Genomic DNA, 19,252 nt, shown 5'->3' on the forward strand with positions numbered 1-19,252 from the left:
TCTCTCACCCGCATGAGGATGACGACGCCAGCCACCTCTCCTTCTTCACCCAGATCGTGATCCGTCTGGAGGACCGGGCAGCGAGGGCTCGCCAGCTCGTCGAAGAGAGAAGCCGGGGCCTTCTCGGGCATGCGTTCTCACGTGTCTTCAGTCACCTTCTCAACTTTGACCCCCATTTTGACTTCAACGCCGCGACAGCCCCCGTGCCCACGGTCATTCAGAGCAATCTGGCGGACTGGGTGGACGACTTGATCGCGAAGTTCGCCCCTAAGGACGACGCGGTCGTGCTTGTAGCCAAGGGAGGCAGTGCGAATGAAGATGATGAGGACAACGCCAGTGGAAGCGCCTCTGGCTAGGCCTGCATTTCCCTTCCCGTTCTGACCTATATGCAAAAACCTTCGGACAAGGCCCTGCAGGGCATGAAAGCATTTTGGAAGGGGGCTTATATCATATGAAATGATGATATGTTTTTGAGATAGAATTTTGGGCGTGCCATCGTGAGCCTGGAGGCTCCCGAGCGAAGCGACTGTTTCGACTTATCTTTTGATTCTGTAGGTATTGAGGGGGTCCTGATGTCGCGGGAGCACCCTTCTCCCGAGGCGGGCTCTCTAGGGGCTCGCGAGGGTTTAGGCCTCATGAGGAGCCTGCTGGCCCGCCCGAGAGAGCCTCACGAGGAGCCGATTGCCGGATTACGGCAAGGTGTGCACGCGGCGGTCCTACGGCGGTTGCAGTCTTGACCCAGGGGGGTCTTGGCGCCGCCTGGGTTAGCCCGAGCGTGCTCGACGCGCACATACCATGCCCAGCGCCCGCTCGCGGGGCGCCCACGGGGGGGGGGGGGGGTAGCAGGCTTAGCCTTACTTTAAACACAAACCAAAAGGCGAGAAATCACCACGAGCCAAGAAAAATTCCCCCTGTTTTTCCTTTGGTAAACACAAGAAACTCCAAATCTCACCCCTACCTGGCACGCCAAATGTCGGATTCGTGGGGCTCCGCAGACCCAAGATAGATTCGAACTTTGGGGTACGTGTGAAGAACTCAACCTCCTGTGTCTACCTACTCATCGATCTCGTGGCCTAGCTCAATGAACTGGAATGAAATGGAACAAGGCACTTTACCCAGGTTCGGGCCACCTTGCGGTGTAATACCCTACTCCTGCTTTGTGGTGGATTGGCCTCGAGGTGGGCTGAGGATGAACTAGTATAGTGGGGGAACAACCTCAGGAGGTGTGTTCTTGTGCTGGTGAGGGAGAGGATGGTCTGAATGATCCGTCCAGATGATCAATCGCCCTCTACGGTGGTGGCTAGGCTATATTTATAGTGGCTTTGGTCCTCTTCCCCCAAAACGAAGGCAGGAAGGGATCCCACAACGGCCAAATTCAAAGGGAGACAACTAGTACATCTTATCCTGATGAAAGGGGGTCTTTTCCTGCAAAGCTTCCGGTCGTGACGCTGTGGTGGGCTTGGCGATGACCTCCGTCCTTCCGTCCTGGAAGTCTTGGTCTTGTTGCATAGAACTGGAAACCTTTGGCTGATTCCTCAGGACTCCGCGCTTGTGCTTGCCTCTTTAGCACCAAAGAGGAAACCTGCTGTACTGCACCCACTGGCGCCCACCTGGCCTTGGTCGTCATGGCTTGCGTCATCCAAACGTCACGAGGTGAAGGCTTGCATAGAAATATCCACTCCTTAGGAGCTAGTCTAAGGAGGTCTCTCCTTCTGGAGGCCTTGGCGTCGTCCGCCTTGCGAGGCTTGGCCCCTCGCAAGGGTCTTGTGTCGCTGGTGCTGAAGATGTGTCGTCCCGGGGCACCGATGGTGCCACGCCATGGGCCGTAGGCAGGCAAGTCTGGGTACCCCGGTTCCTAGAATGCTGACACATGGATAAGAGAATGTTGGAAATTTTATTCATGGTAAAAATGGAACTAACAGAAAGTTAACATCATGCTGATCAACATTCATGTATAGCACATCTTCATATGATGCAAAGTCAAAAAGATATTTTGGCAAGTGTTAGATATTTTTCAATTGCACCAGTGCGAATCAAACCCGGGTAGTACAACTTTTGGGTGAGAGGGCTGCAGCCACCGGGCTAGTGCGGTATGTTCGAAAGAATGAAGGCATCTTCCTCGGCTTCAGTTCTTTCCCGTCCATGTGCACTCGCCGGGGCGTCAACAAATGAGAGGAATCCGGAGAGGGCTATACGCCGAGAGACTGACATTGGGGACCCACCAGGTCCAAGCCATATGCAAGCAAGTGCCTCATTGAAAAAAAGCTTCCTCCTAATTGTATACTGACATTGGGGCCCATGGGTTTGTCAACCTAGTTAATAAACAAAATAAATTTCCAACGATGACTGTCATTGGGGATCTTTTTCAGGGGTATCGGGGATCTTTTTCCAACGAAATAAAGCCATTACGATCTCGAGGTAGATCAACTCTTGTAACCCCTATACCCATCGAATAAAATCAAGCAGGACGTAGGGTTTTACCTCCGTTAAGAGGGCCCGAACCTAGGTAAACATTGTGTCCCACTCGTCTCTTGTTACCATTGATCCTCAGACGCATAGTTTGGGACCCCCTACCCGAGATCTGCCGGTTTTGACACCGACAACGAGCCCTATAGTGACCAGATGACCGACGCGACAACAGACTTTTGACAACCTCCAACGACCGAACGACCCACATCGTCTGGAAATCCGACGCCACTTCAACAGAGCCAAAACGTCGGACGTCCGACCCGCACCGGACATCCAGTACCTCATGAGCCATCGAACGTCCGACACCTACCGAACATCCGGTACCTGCGTGTGCGCAGCTGCGGGCCTTGGGCCTTGTATCCCTCTCCCACTTACCCCTTCGTGGATTAGACTATAAGTAGACCACCTCCACCTCCTTTCTAGGGTTAGCAAAGTGATAGCTCATTTGTATGTGAGTGATACGTCTCCGTCGTATCTAATTTTCCAAACACTTTTGCCCTTGTTTTGGACTCTAACTTGCATGATTTGAATGGAACTAATCCGGAATGACGCTATTTTTAGCAGAATTGCCATGGTGTTATTTATGTGCAGAAACAAAAGTTCTTGGAATGACCTGAAACTTCACGGAGACTATTTTTGGAAATAATAAAAAATACTGGCAAAATATCAAGACCAGGGGCCCACACCCTAGCCACGAGGGTGGGGGCGCGGCTGCCCCCTGGGCGCGCCCCCTACCTCGTGGGCCCCCTGGAGCTCCTCCGACCTCAACTCCAACTCTATATATTCATGTTCGGAGAGAGAAAAATCAGAGAGAAAGATTCATCGCGTTTTACGATATGGAGCCGCCACAAAGCCCTAAACTCTCTCGAGAGGGCTAATCTGGAGTCCGTTCGGGGCTCCGGAGAGGGGAATCCGTCGCCATCGTCATCATCAACCATCCTCCATCACCAATTTCATGATGCTCACCACCGTGCGTGAGTAATTCCATCATAGGCTTGCTGGACGGTGATGGGTTGGATGAGATTTATCATGTAATCGAGTTAGTTTTGTTAGGGTTTGATCCCTAGTATCCACTATGTTCTGAGATTGATGTTGCTATGACTTGGCTATGCTTAATGCTTGTCACTAGGGCCCGAGTGCCATGATTTCAGATCTGAACCTATTATGTTTTCATGAATATATGTGAGTTCTTGGTCCTATCTTGCAAGTCTATAGTCACCTACTATGTGTTATGATCTGGCAACCCCGAAGTGACAATAATCAGGACCACTTCCGGTGATGACCGTAGTTTGAGGAGTTCATGTATTCACTATGTGTTAATTCTTTGGTCCGGTACTCTATTAAAAGGAGGCCTTAATATCCCTTAGTTTCTGCTAGGACCCCGCTGCCACTGGAGGGTAGGACAAAAGCTGTCATGCAAGTTCTTTTCCATAAGCACGTATGACTATATTTAGAATATATGCCTACATTACCTTGATGAATTGGAGCTAGTTCTGTGTCACCCTATGTTATGACTGTTACATGATGAACCACATCCGGTATAATTCTCCATCATCGATCCATTGCCTACGAGCTTTCCATATATTGTTCTTCGCTTATTTACTTTTCTGTTGCTATTGTCACAATCACTACAAAATACCAAAACCATTACTTTTGGTATCGTTACCTTTTGCTACCATTACCATTACTATCATATTACTTTGCTACTAAATACCTTGCTGCAGATATTAAGTTTCCAGGTGTGGTTGAATTGACAACTCAGCTGCTAATACTTGAGAATATGCTTTGGCTCCCCTTGTGTCGAATCAATAAATTTGGGTTGAATACTCTACCCTCGAAAACTGTTGCGATCCCCTATACTTGTGGGTTATTAGTGAGCTTTGCTACTACTACTGCTCCTCTTGAGTAAGAGAGAGAGACCACCACTCCCATGGAGTTTAAGACCTCCATGTGAGAAGATCCCTAGTGGATGAAGACCCCGCAAGGGAAGAACCTCCAAGACTCAAGGCCTCCTTCTAAGAGATGAACTAGTTACCTTTGTATCCCCCTTTGTTGACTTTTGATCATGTATCTCTCTTTGTGTTCATGGATGTAGCACATGTATGATTGTTTCTTGTTGATTTGAGTGTTTCCTCTCGTTCCCCTCATGATTTCCCCCTTGTGTTCTTCATGTTCTTCATAGGAATCCCCTCCATTTGTGAAAGATCGGCCTACACCAGGTTAGCCCCGCATCATCACGAGAGCCACCGAACGTGCCAATTTTGTCGAGGCTGAGCCACGACTCAACTCGCTGAACCAAGTCGCGAGGGAGGAAGAATTATCCCACATTGCTGGCTTGAGCTTTGGGACATCAAACATGTTTGCCACGAGGGACCAAAGTTGCCGAGCCCACGGGCACTCCACAACCAAGTTCACTCCCGTCTCCAGGCTACGATAGCATTTTTTTGAAAATGAGGATTACCTTCGGCCTTTGCATTAGTCGATGGATGCAACAATATTATTAGAAAGCCTAACAAAGTCTTAACATCCAAGGAAGCTCAAAATCCGAGCAAAAAAAGAGAAAACAAATCTGTAAAACGCCACATCCGGAAAGAAAGTGCCACATCCGACGATAAAGAATAGGCTGCGATGGCTACACACCTAGCCTATTATTAGCTCGCCATCCAAATCGGCTGAAGATAGCCCATGCTACCATCTCCCAGCGGTTGCACCCAATAATCATAAGCACCCTGTAGTCCGCATGAGTGAGTAACGACCACATACGGATCCGGGCTATAACTCCCTAGATAACTTGCAAAAAATTAGTGAATTTTGTCCCATTAAAAATCATATCATTTCTAGTGTTCCATATAGCCCATAATAATGCACATATCCCTATCCGAATATGTTTAGCTGTGTGTATGTCTACTTCATTAAGCCACGTCCCAAATAACGTGGTTATGCTTATTGGAGGATGAATGTTAAAAGCTATATGAATGGATCGCCATAACAATTTTGTAAGTGGACACTCGAGAAAGAGGTGTTTAATTGTTTTGTTTTGATCGCAAAAACAACACCTTGGGTTACCAACCGAATTTCTTTTCATCAGATTATCTTTGGTCAAGATGACTCCTTTGTGGACATACCACATAAAGATCTTGATACCGAGTGGAACTTTAATATTCCATATGTGTAATGACCTCGACAATGACCCGGAATCAATTAAGTACAAATACATGGATTTCATAGAGAATAATCCATTCGTGGTTAACTGCCAACTAATTTTATCCGCCTGGTCTGTAAGTTGAACATCCATCAACCTACGGACCAGGTGTAACCAAGCATTCCAACGTTCCCCTACAAGATATCTACTAAATTGGATGTTAAGTGGCACTGAGTTTAATACTGTGATGACATAATCCTCCTTACGTTGCACAATATTATATAGGGAAGAGTATTGTAAAGCCAGAGGTGTCTCCCCTAGCCATGTATCCTCCCAGAATCTAGTAGTGGTACCACTACCAATTAGGAACTTCACCCGTTGGAATAAGGTTACTTTTGTCTTCATTAACTCTTTCCAAAAGGGTGAGTCTGTTGGCCTTGCATTCACCCGGTGATGCGGAGCATCCCACAACCATCCCCATGGACGCCCCCTCAACTATCCAAGCTCCAAGTGTTCCCATGACAAGGGCTAGGGCACGTGCTATTCAATCTAAGGTGACATCACTCCTACTTGAGTTTTCCCCCTCTACAAGTGAGACATGGCTACTGCCTAAGTCCGAGATGCTATGTGTGATCAGGTACAACGCTCAAGACTCGGAGCCGAGGACTGGAGAAGAAGAGACAAGCGTCAACACTCTGGACAGCCCGAAACCTCCGACCAGAGCCCGGAACTTCCGGCCGACCCGGACCTTTCGGCCTCCGACGACTTTGCCCAACCCAGGCATGCCAGCTCTCGGGTTAGCCCGGAACCCGTCCCGAACCTTCCGGCGCCCGGAACTTCCATCCAGCCCGGACCTTCCGGCCCCCGGATGCCAATCCAGCTCCACCCGCGCCAACTCTCGGGTTAGGCCGGGCCTTCCCCGGAACCTCCGGCGCCCGGAACTTCCGACCTCGTCCGAAACTTCCGGCCCTACCTGCGCGCAGCCACTTGGGCCGAGGCCCGTGTACCCTTTCGTCACCTAGACTATAAGTACTCTTCTCCTACCTACGTTTTAGGGTTAACAAATGTTTAGCTCATATTTGTGAGAGAGCTTTGCTCATCCACTTGGTTACCTTCTCCTCGGAGATTCGAGCCTCCACCGGAGAAGATCCCCAAGCGGATTCAAGACCCCTCTTTAGGTAAGAACATCAAGACCTCCTCACGGAGAAGACCGGTTACCGTGTATCGTCCTTAGTTGACCGTGGATTCGTGTATCTCTCCCTATGTACTCGAGGATCTAGCCCATGTGTGACTTATTCATGTCGGTTTAGTGTTTCCTCTCGTGTTCCTTGTTGTGTTTCCTTTCCGTTCTTCCCCGTGTTCTTCGTGATTTCCCCGGGATCCGCTCCTTTCATGAAAGATCGGGCGATTAGGGTCTCTACCATACATCATCTTGGTATCAGAGCCACGTTGATCACGATTTCGGAGCCTCCCCGTTGTGTTTCTAGCCTAATTTTGTTGTTTTTCGTCCTAATCCGAAAATCCCCACCAAAAATAGCCCCAATTTTTTTTTGTGATTTGTTGGTGTGTTGAAGTTTTGTTGGATTTGATCCATGAATTTTGTGTGTGGCTCGTAGATCTAGCCTCCCCACCCTTCAATTTCCTCCAATTTCCTTGCTTTTCCCCTGTGGATTTGGGTTTTTCCTCAAGTTTTTCCGCCCAAGTCCACAATCCCCACTTCCCTGTTCTTGCCGGTTTCGTGACCCCCGGACCTTCCGGTCCCGCCCGAACCTTCCGGCTGCACCGGAACCTCCGGACCCCGGACCTTCCGGCTTAGACAGAAAGTTCGCATCTCTTCGATGATTTCCGCTATTTCGACAACTCTGCCCACAGTGCAGCGGCATCTTCGCCGACGTACTGAAGACCGTGCACTACGACACCGACCACAATCTCATCCTTTTGAAACCTTCAACCGCAAGCAAGAACGGTAACCTCATCTTGGTACTGGACATATCACTCTTGCCATTACATTTATAACCTTCATAGCCTCACTCCTTTGCGTTGCTTACCCATCGAGACTAGCTTTTGAGTATTGCTGGCAACGAGACTTGTGCACATTAGTGATCATACCTCCCATCGCATACATACATCATTGTTGCATATATTGGTATCATCCCTTGTGTCACAAAGTTGTTTCCACATACACAATCGCTATCTTGGTTCATCAAGCATTGTATGAGAAAAGAGCTCAAACATCAAAGAGCCAAACAAGCTTTTAAGCAAAAAGGAAAGACAAGCAAAGAGCTTTTAAGTAAGAACCATATCATATTACAACATTAAGATTTTCATACTCGATCATCTTGGATCATATCATAGCAACACCTTGCATAGAACATATTTGGGATAGAAGTCGTTGCATTTTTGCTAAGTAGGTTGTGCACAAGTTCTTGTATCCGCCTATTGTGCAATCATGCTAGCGTCTCTCTAGTGTTGTGCAACAAGAGCATTTTTGTAGTTTCCACATTTTGGCTCACCCTTGGTTGCACAACCCCATTTATCTTTTTGTGTGTGTGTTTCCGTGTACCTTATATGCTTGGTCTACTTGTTACATTGCATCTTGCCAATCTTTTCCAACATTATTGAAGCTCACTTACAATTGCATCAAATTTTTGTGCCACCATCCTAACCAAGCTCGACCAAAAAACTTCTACTTGTGTAGGTGTGAGAAACAGACAAGGGCTAGTACCAATTGTGCTATTTCCTTGTCCTACATTGGAGTGATCCTCGATCCACTTTCAACTTCGGTCAAGGTACATTTGGTACTTGTTCTTCTCTTTCTACCACTCACTTTTGTCTTGGAATGATGGATAGGCCAAGTACTTCTACCAACCCACTCTTCACGGAGCAAGACGACGACATGAACTCCTTCGTCACCAAGAGTCATCTCTTTGGTGCCCAATGTGCTTTGCATCAAGAGCAACAAGCTATGAGTGAACGCATCGACAACCTTGCCACCGACTTGCGACTTTCCGAGCAGCGTACAAGGGACTACTTCGACCACAAGCTCGACGATCACAAGCAAGAGAATGATGCAAGGATGGACGAAATTCGTGCTTTGTTGCTCGACTGCTCGTCTTCCACTTCAAGAAGGAGCCGTTCAAGCCGCCACTCCGACTTCACCCTCTCCGGCTCAAGTACACCATCTTCGAACACTCTTCGACGTGCCGCGCGCAACGAGCATCACACAAACCTTAATCCTCTACGCGACACCGACTCGCCAGAGCGTCGATGACGTCAAACCCAAGAAGCCTTTGCGCTAGCACGAGAAAGGCAACGACAACGCCAACATGAAGAGGAAGAACGCGCGCGTCTACACCAAAATGCACAAGATGCCGAGGCACAACGTCAAGAACAACAACTCCGTGACGCTCAAGCATTGGCGGCGCAACAAGCTTTACACGATTCGAGTCGAGCCGTTGCCAACCGAGGCCGTCAGGCCCATGAACAATAGGAAGCACATCATGAAGCAATCCAAGAACAAAGATTTCAAGCTAGCGTGCATCGTCAAGTTCCTCCTCGAGCTCGCGAAGCTCCCCCACAAGCTCGCCAACACCATCAAGTTCATCGAGAGCATGAAGACAATGGAAATCCTCCACGACAAGAGCAACATGAGGTTGACAACCCTCCGCGTCAAGACCACCACGAGTTGAACAATCATCTACAACATGTGCGTCATCATCCCCGACCCCAACACAATTAAGAGCAATGCTACGGCAAGCTCAAGTTCACCATGCCCAAGTTCAACGGAAGCAACGATCCCAAAGAGTACCTTTCATGGGCATTGAAAGTTGACAAGATCTTCCGTTTGCACAATTATGAAGAAGAGAAGAAGATCGCGATGGCATCCCTTGAGTTCCAAGACTATGTCCTTATTTGGTGGGAACAAGTCATTGAGCGCCGAGAGGCAAGAGGTGATCCACCCATCACTACTTGGGCGCATATGAAGGGTGTAATGAGAGCACGCTTCATACCTACCTATTACAACCGCGATCTCTTCAAGAAACTCCAACAACTCAAGCAAGGAACCAAGAACGTTTAAGAATACTACAAGGAGATGGAGATTGCAATGATAATAGAGAATGTCATAGAAGATGATGAGCAAACAATGGCACACTTCTTGAATGGTCTCAACCATCCCATCAAGAAGATCACCGACTTCCAACCATACTCAAATCTCATCGAGCTAGTGCACCAAGCTACCAAAGCGGAACGCCAAGTGCAAGATGATTTCAAGTATGCCAAGTTCTCATCCAAGTCTTACGGTTTCTCCAACAACCAAGCTTCAACGACTCCAACACCGACTACAAAGCCTTCTTCAATCAACTTCGACAAGTCGACTTCCAAGAAAGCTTCTCCAACCACAAGCAATCCTACTACGAGCAACTTCAAGCCGAGAGCTTCATCATCCTCAACCCCAACCGATGAGACCGTAAAGACGAGTTCCTTCAACTGTTTCACGTGCGGCGGCCGAGGCCACAAGTCCTATGAGTGCACCAACAAGCGCACCATGATCTTCAATGACGATGGCACTTATGACTCCATGAGTGAAGGAGAAATGGAAGCCCTTGAGCAAGTCGCCATGCACCGCCAAGTGAACAATGAAGAAGAACAAGTCTTTTGCGATGAAGACTCAAGTCCCGCACTTGTTGTCTCCAAAGTCTTGACCCTCCAACATCACCAAGAAGAAGACCAAAGATGCACCATATTCCACACCAAGGCCGGCATCAATGGACGATCCGTCAAGGTCATCATCGATGGAGGAAGTTGTCATAATCGAGCAAGTGAAGAACTTTGCTCCAAGCTCCAATTGCCTAAGACGAAGCATCCACATCCATACAAAGTGCAATGGCTTAGTGACTCTGGCACCATCCAAGTCGAGCACCGAGTACAATTCTCCTTCAAAATCGGCGCCTACGAAGACACCTTGGAGTGCGACGTCATTCCAATGACCGTTTGTCATCTTATCCTTGGACGGCCATGGCAATTCGATAGAGGAGTCGTCCACAATGGGCATACAAACCACTATAGCTTCAAGATGTAAGGAAAGAAGTTTGTGCTACGACCTATGTCTCCAAGCCAAGTGATCGCCAATAAGCAAGCCACCCATCATGGAGAGAATGGTGAGAGAGTGAGCCACCAAAAAGAGAGTGAGTGCCACAAGCCCAAATTGAGTACCTCCACGATGAGCGACAAGAAAAACTTAGTTCTATTTGCCACCAAACGTGAGATGAGGGAAGTGTGCGAGAACCCATCGAGTGTCCTACACTATGTCCTATTGTGCAAGGACAAGGAACAACAAACTAACAACTCTCACAATCTACCCTTGGTGTTATCTTATTTATTGCAGGAATTCCAAGATGTTTTCCCCGATGAGCTACCTCCGGGACTACCTCCACTACGAGCATTGAGCACCGCATCGACCTCATCCCCGGAGCACCGCTTCCGAACAAAGCTCCCTACCGCATCAACCCCGAAGAAACCAAAGAAATTCAAAGGCAAGTAAAGCATCTCATAGACCATGGACATGTGCGTGAAAGTTTGAGCCCTTGTGCCGTACCGGTCATTCTTGTGCAAAACGTGACAGTAGCTTTCGCATGTGCTCCGATTGTAGACCTATCAATGCTATCACCGTTCGCTATAGATATCCCATTCCACGCCTAGATGATATGCTAGATGAACTTAGTGGTGCCACTATATTTTCCAAAATTGATCTTAAGAGTGGTTACTATCAAATCCGCATACAAGAAGGTGATGAATGGAAAACCGCATTCAAAACCAAGTTTGGTTTGTATGAGTGGTTAGTTATGCCTATGGGTCTCTCGGAAGCACCGGGCACTTTTATGCGCCTTATGAATCATGACTTTCGCCCATACATTGGTATATTTGTTGTGGTTTACTTCGATGACATTCTTGTGTTTAGCAAATCTATCAAAGAGCATGTCACCCATGTCCGCACCGTTTTGCAAACTCTTAGAAAAGAGCGCCTCTATGCTAATATGGAGAAATGCCTTTTTGGTGTTGATAAGCTCGTTTTCTTAGGTTTTGTTGTTTCTTCTAAGGGTGTTCATGTAGATGAGTCCAAGATCAATGCTATTAAGACTTGGCCGCAACCAACCAACTTGCATCAAGTGCGTAGTTTCCTTGGTCTTGCGGGTTTCTATCATCGCTTCGTGAAGGATTTTAGCACCATTGCTTCGCCTTTTCATGCTTTGAGTAAGAAGAATGTGCCTTTTATTTGGGGACCATCCCAAGATATCGCATTAAATGAGCTTAAGAATTTGCTTACTCATGCTCCCGTGCTTGCTTTACCCAACTTCGATAAACCTTTTGAAATTCATTGCGATGCTAGTGGTAATGGCATAGGAGGTGTGTTAATGCAAGATAAGCGCCCCATAGCTTACTTTAGTGAGAAACTTTCCGGAGCGCAACTCAATTACCCTATCTATGACAAAGAGCTATATGCTTTAGTCCGTGTTTTGCATGAATGGGAACATTACCTTCGTCCCCATGAGTTTATCATTCATGCCGATCATGAGACTCTCAAGTACCTTAAGGGACAAACAAAGTTGAACAAGCGTCATGCTAAATGGAGTGAATTTATTGAGTCTTTTCCCTATGTCATAAAGTACATCAAGGGAAAAGAAAACATCGTAGCGGATGCTCTTTCCCGCATATGCATGCTTGTCACACAACTTGAGTTAGATGTCATTGGCTTCGAGCATATCAAAGACTTGTATGAGCATGATGCAACTTTTGCTACTCCTTGTGCCAAGTGTTTGTCGCATACATCTTAGGAACGCTATTACCTAAAAGACGGATATCTTATGAGAGCTAACAAACTTTGCATTCCCGAGTCCTCTCTTCGTTTGTTGCTTTTGCAGGAATTTCATGGAGGAGGCTTAATGGGACACTTTGGACGCGACAAGACGTTCGCCACGCTCTCGAAGAGCTACTTTTGGCCAAAGATGTTTCGGGACGTCAACCGTTTCACCAACCGGTGTTCTACATGTCGCAAAGCTAAGTCCAAAGCTCACTCTCATGGTCTCTATATGCCTTTACCAATTCCATACCAACCTTGGGAAGACATTAGCATGGACTTTGTACTTGGTTTGCCTAGAACTCGAAATGGGAAAGATTCCATATTTGTCGTTGTGGACCGTTTCTCCAAAATGGCACATTTTATTCCTTGTCACAAGATAGACGATGCTTCACATGTTGCTAATCTCTTTTGTAGGGAAATATTGCGTCTCCATGGTGTGCCAAAGACAATTGTCTCGGACTGCGACGTCAAGTTCCTTAGCTACTTTTGGAAGACCCTATGCGCCAAGCTCGGAATCAAGCTACTCTTCTCCACGGCGTACCATCCTCAAACCGACGGCCAAACAGAGGTGACAAACCGCACACTCTCCGCTCTACTTCGAGTACTCATCAAGAAGAACATCAAGGAGTGGGAGGAGTGTCTAACCATCGCCGAGTTCACCTACAACCGAGCACGACACTCAACAACCGGCAAGTCACCTTTCGAGGTCGTCTACGGATTCAACCCTTTTTCACCATTGGACATTCTTCCTCTACCACTCCAAGAGCGCATCAATTTAGACGCAAGTGCACGGGTGGCACATCTCAAGAAGGTGCATGAAGATACAAGAAACACAATCGAGCGCCAAGTACAACGCCTTGCGACCAAGATCAACATCAACAAGCAACCTCTGGTATTCAACATTGGTGATCTCGTGTGGCTACACCTTCACAAGGAGCACTTTCCACAAGAACGGAAGTCTAAGCTTCATCCACGAGCAGATGGACCCTTCAAGGTGCTCGCACGCTACAACGACAATGCTTACAAGATCAACCTCCCGCGTGACAGATACAACGTGAGCGACATCTTCAACATCAAAGATCTCTCTCCCTTCCATGGTGATGAAGAATCCGATCCAAGGACGGATCTTCCCCAAGGGAGGGGAGATGATGTGGAGCATCCCACGACCATCCCCATGGACGCCCCCTCAACTATCCAAGCTCCAGGTGGACCCATGACAAGGGCTAGGGCACGTGCTATTCAATCCGAGGTGACATCACTCCTACTTGAGTTTTCCCCCTCTGCAAGTGAGACATGGCTACTGCCTAAGTCCGAGATGCTATGTGTGATCAGGTACAATGCTCAAGACTCAGAGCCGAGGACTAGAGAAGAAGAGACAGGCGTCAACACTCTGGACAGCCCGGAACCTCCATCTAGAGCCTGGAACTTCCGGCTCCCGGACCTTCCGGCCGACCCGGAGCTTCCGGCCTCCGACGACTTCGCCCAGCCCAGGCGTGCCAACCCTCGAGTTAGCCCGGAACCCGTCCCGGACCTTCCGGCGCCCGGAACTTCCATCCAGCCCGGACCTTCCATCCCTTGGATGCCAATCCAGCTCCACTCGCGCCAACTCTCGGGTTAGGCCGGGCCTTCCCTGGAACCTCCGGCGCCCGGAACTTCCGGCCTCGTCCGGAACTTCCGGCCCTGCCTGCGCGCAGCCACTTGGGCCGAGGCCCGTGTACCCTTTCGTCACCTAGACTATAAGTACTCTTCTCCTACCTATGTTTTAGGGTTAGCAAATGTTTAGCTCATATTTGTGAGAGAGCTTTGCTCATCCACTTGGTTACCTTTTCCTCGGAGATTCGAGCCTCCACCGGAGAAGATCCCCAAGCGGATTCAAGACCCCTCTTGAGGGAAGAACATCAAGACCTCCTCACGGAGAAGACCGGTTATCGTGTATCGTCCTTAGTTGACCGTGGATTCGTGTATCTCTCCCTATGTACTCGAGGATCTAGCCCATGTGTGACTTATTCATGTCGGTTTATTGTTTCCTCTCATGTTCATTGTTGTGTTTCCTTTTCGTCCTTCCCCGTGTTCTTCGTGATTTCCCCGGGATCTGCTCCTTTCGTGAAAGATCGGGCGATTAGGGTCTCTACCCTACATCACCTGGGCCAAAGTCTTAGTATGTAGGTATTTATTCCGCAAGATTTGTACCCACATGCCTTCGGTCTCAGTAGATAGTCTATATAGCCATTTCCTAAGCAAACATCTATTCTTTACCTCTAAATTCTCGATCCCTAACCCACCCTGGTCTTTTGATCTACACATGATATACCATCTCGCCAGTCTATATTTCTTATTAGCCTCATCGCTTTGCCAGAAGAATCAATATTTGTATAAGTCTAATATTTTCTGTACCCCTACCGGTACTTCAAAGAAAGATAAGAGGAACATTGGCAAACTCGTCAAAACCGAGTTAATCAACACCAGCCGCCCTCCGTAAGACATTAGCTTGCCCTTCTAGCAGCTTAATCTTTTTTCAAAGCTATCTTCTATATATTTCCATTCTTTCTTCGTTAACCATCTATGATGGATTGGGATCCATAGATAACTAAAAGGTAAGGATCCCATTTCACAATCGAACAAGTTTCTATAATTTTTTTTATTCTTCTTTAGCTCTCCCAAAGCAGAACAATTTGCTTTTGTTGATGTTGATTTTGAGCCCAGATAGTTGCTCAAAAAGGCATAAAATAAGCTTCATATTCCTAGCTTTTGCAAGATCGTGTTCCATGAAAATACTAGTATCATCCGTGTATTGTAGCACGGAGACGCCCCCCTCTACAGGATGGGGAACAAGACCTCCCACTTGGCCACTCTCTTTAGTCCAACTAATAAGTACTTCCAACGTATCTACCACAATGTTAAACAGCATAGGAGACAAGGAGTCTCCTTGTCGTAGCCCCTTATGTGTATGGAAATAATGACCTATGTCATCATTGACCTTTATCCCAACAATGTCTTTCTGTATGAATGAATCCACCTAAGATCTCCAGGCTTCATTGAACCCCTTCATACGTAAGGCTTGCTGTAGGAAGGGCCATTTGACCTTATCATACGCTTTTTCAAAATCCACTTTGAAGACAACCCCATCTAGTTTCTTAGAATGGATTTCGTGTAATGCTTCATGTAGGACTACCACCCCTTCTAGGATTTGTCATCCTAGCATGAAAGCAGTTTGAGTGGGTTGCACAACCGAATGGGCTATCTGTGTCCACCTATTCATGCCAACCTTTGTAAAGATCTTAAAGCTTACACTAAGAAGACATATCGGTCTAATCTTCTCAATGCGAATAGCTTCCACCTTCTTTGGCAACAACGTTATTGTTCCAACATTGAGGTGAAACAAATTTAAGTGGACTTCAAATCATGGAACATAGGCATAAGATCTCTCTTTATGATATGCCAGCATTTTTGATAAAATTCAGCTAAAAACCCATCTGGCCCGGGCGCTTTATTATTCTTCATTTGTGTTATAGCATCGGACACCTCTTTCTTAGGTAACGGGGCAGACGGCACCTCATTCTCTTCTAAGATGAGTTGCGGTATGTCCCCGATCACACTCTCATCAAGAGATATGAAACTTTCTTCGGGTGCTCTGAATAGTTTCTTGTAATATACGAAAATGTATAGTTTTAGGTTCTCATGTCCTACAATTGTCACTACAAAAAAAGACACATCCGTGACATTTTGGGCCGAACGAATTTTTTTGTCATACATATGACACTTCTATGATGATAATTGTGACAAAACTCGGTATCATCATAGATGTGGTGGGCTCCTACTTCTATGACAAAAAATCATGACAGAAAATGGGCTTTTCGTCCTGGGTGGGCCAGAGACGCAGCTGCATGACATTCTTTGGGCCGTCCATGACGGAAAAAAACCATGGTAGAGGCGAGGGGGAGGGAAATTTTGGGGAGTTCCCGGTTAAGGTGGGAGATCGGGAGCCGAGCGATGCGCGTTCCTCTCGTACACGTACACGCGTGTGTGCGAGGCGTTGGCTCTAACTGAACCCGAGCGAGGCGTTGGGCTCTAACTGAACCCGAGCAATTGCACTACAGGCTACGCATTACTGAACCCGAGCGATCGATCGATTGATGTTAACTGAACCCGATCGAGTGATTCCTTCGCTACTGCTGCTAACTGAAGCCGATCGATGCTGCCTCTGGGATGAATAGTGAGCGTTGCGGGGGGGGGGGGGGGTGGGGGTTGGATGAACAGTGAGTGGTGGCATTGCCTCTGGATGAACAGGACCCCGTGGTGTGGTGGAGGGCTGGACGAACAGTAGACGATGGAGGGGTGCCTGTGGAGGGGTGGCTGAACAGGACCCCGTGGTGTGGAGGGCTGGATGAACAGTAGACGGTGGAGGCGTGCCCATGGAAGGGTGGTTGAACAGTAGACGGTGGAGTAGCGCGCGGTGGAGGTTGGATGAACAGGAGCCCGTGGAGGCTGGAGGAGGTCGACGGTAGCCCGTGGAGGCTGGAGGAGGTCGATGGTGGAGATGAACAGTATACCGTGGAGTCCCATTTTGCGGTACGCCACACTCCTCCCGATGAACAGGACCCCCGTTTCGACCGTAGCACTCCAACACAAGTCTGTTTCGTCCGTTTTGCGGTATGCCACACCCCTCCCGATCAACAGGACCGCCATTTCGACCGTAGGAGGTCCGTTTCCTCCGTTTTGCGGTACGCCAGACCCCTCCCGATCAACAGGACCCCATTCCGAACGTAGGAGGTCTGTTTCCTCCATTGTGCGGTATGCCAGGCCTCGTTTCCATCGCTTGTTCTGTCCAAGCCCTCCCGATGAACACGACCACACATTCTGTTCCGACCCAGCCGGTTGGCTCCCACGCGTTCCGTTGCCTGTGAATGAACACGATACATTCCATTGCCTCCCCATGAACATGACGCATTCCATTGCCTCCCCATGAGCACGACGACGACGCTGTTTCTCCGTTCCGACCCAACCATGTACACGAGCCCTGGCCGTACGTATGCGCGAGTAGGCGTTCAAGACCCCGCCCGTATGTACACATACGTGGCCGTATTTTCTTTCTTGCACCCTGGCCGCTGTACGTACGTGTACATGTTACGTGCCTGCCTCTACTACGACACGTATGCGCCTCTACTATGACACGTGCGTGCCTCTACATCCACCAGTATATATGTACGTACACGTCCGCGACCAGAATGACAATGCTACGTACGCTTCGACCAGGTGGGTCCCGACTGTCAGGCACTTCCTTGCCTACGAAGATGAAGCTGGTGGGTCCCAGCAGTCAGGGGGGCAAATCCTTTTTTTTTGCCCGGACGCACTTCCTTGCGTGCGAAGATGTAGCTGGTGGGTCCCAGCAGTCAGGGGGAAACGTTTTTTTCGTGAAATACAGTGGCCCATCCGGTGGGTCCCAGCTGTCAGGTGGAGGAATCATTATTTTCCGCGTAATAAGGAGGCACTTCCTTGCTGCGGCCATGGACCCAGCTGTCAGCCTCTCCACGTACAGTCCACGTCCGATGGAAGTCGTTCCTTGACCACGTTGACCATGCCGTGCCGAGAGCACCAGAGCGGTGGACGACGTCGAGGCCTAGGAAGGGGACGACGAGGAGCCGGGGAAGACGCGGTAGTGGAAGCTCGCGCGGAGAGGAGTACGAGGGTTCACTGGTTCGGCTGCGGTGTGAGGCTGCCGTCGCCGCAGGGCCTGGACAGTGGTGGGAATAGTAGGGGGCGGTGAGGCCTCCGCGGCAGCACAGCCGGCCACGGGAGGCAGGAGCATGCGGCACGACCGGCGCTGCTTTGGGCGGCTGGAGCAAGAAGACCAGAGGTTGAAGAAGCACTACGGCCGTTGGATGGACATCGTACGGTCGCTGGAGCTAGAATCGTTCATATTGACTAAAGTTGACAAAGGCCCCCGTCCCAGTCAACTTAGTAGGCCCACAAGTCAGCCTCCCACCATGGTGGGTCCCAGCTAGCAGGGGGAGTATTCATTTTTTTGTGCGTAATAAGGAGGCACTTTCGGTGGGTCCGAGCTGACAGCGGGGGGGGGGGCATTTTTTCGCGAAATACGTTGGCCCGTCTGGTGGGTCCCAGCAGTCAGGGGGGAAACATTTTTTCGCAAAATAAGGTGGCCCGTCCGGTGAGTCCCTGCTGTCAGGTAGAGGAATAATTATTTTGCGCGTAATAAGGAGGCACTTCCTTGTGGCCGCCTGGACCTAGCTGTCAGCCTCTCCACGTACAGTACTCTTCTGATGGAAGTCGGTCATTGACTAAGTTGACCACGCCGCGCCGAGAGAACCAGGGTGGTGGTCTAGACGACGTCGAGGCCTAGGAAGGGGGCGACGCGGAGCCGGGGAAGACGCAGCAGTGGAAGCCCGCACAGAGAGGATTACGAGGGTTCACTGGTTCGGCTGCCGTCGCCGCAGAATAACATGGGGTGTGGGTGAGTAGAGGGATGGCCTGGCCAGCGGTGGGAGTAGTACGGGGCGGTGAGGCCTCCGCGGCATCACAGTCGGCCACGGGAGGCAGGAGCACGCGACACGACCGGCGCTGCTTTGGGCGGCTGGAGCAAGAAGACCAGAGGTTGAAGAAGCACTACGGCCGTTGGATGGACATCGTACGATCACTGCAGCTAGAATCATTTATTATTGACTAAGTTGACAAAGCCCTTGGTACGCGTCAACTTAGTAGGCCCACAGCTCGGATTTGGCAGAGAACATATAGCCCATTTGCGATTAGTAAGAATGTACATCCCA

The sequence above is a fragment of the Triticum urartu genome, chromosome 1A (genome assembly GCF_056163025.1).
Source record: "Triticum urartu cultivar PI428250 chromosome 1A, HENAU_Tu73, whole genome shotgun sequence".
NCBI lineage: Eukaryota > Viridiplantae > Streptophyta > Magnoliopsida > Poales > Poaceae > Triticum > Triticum urartu.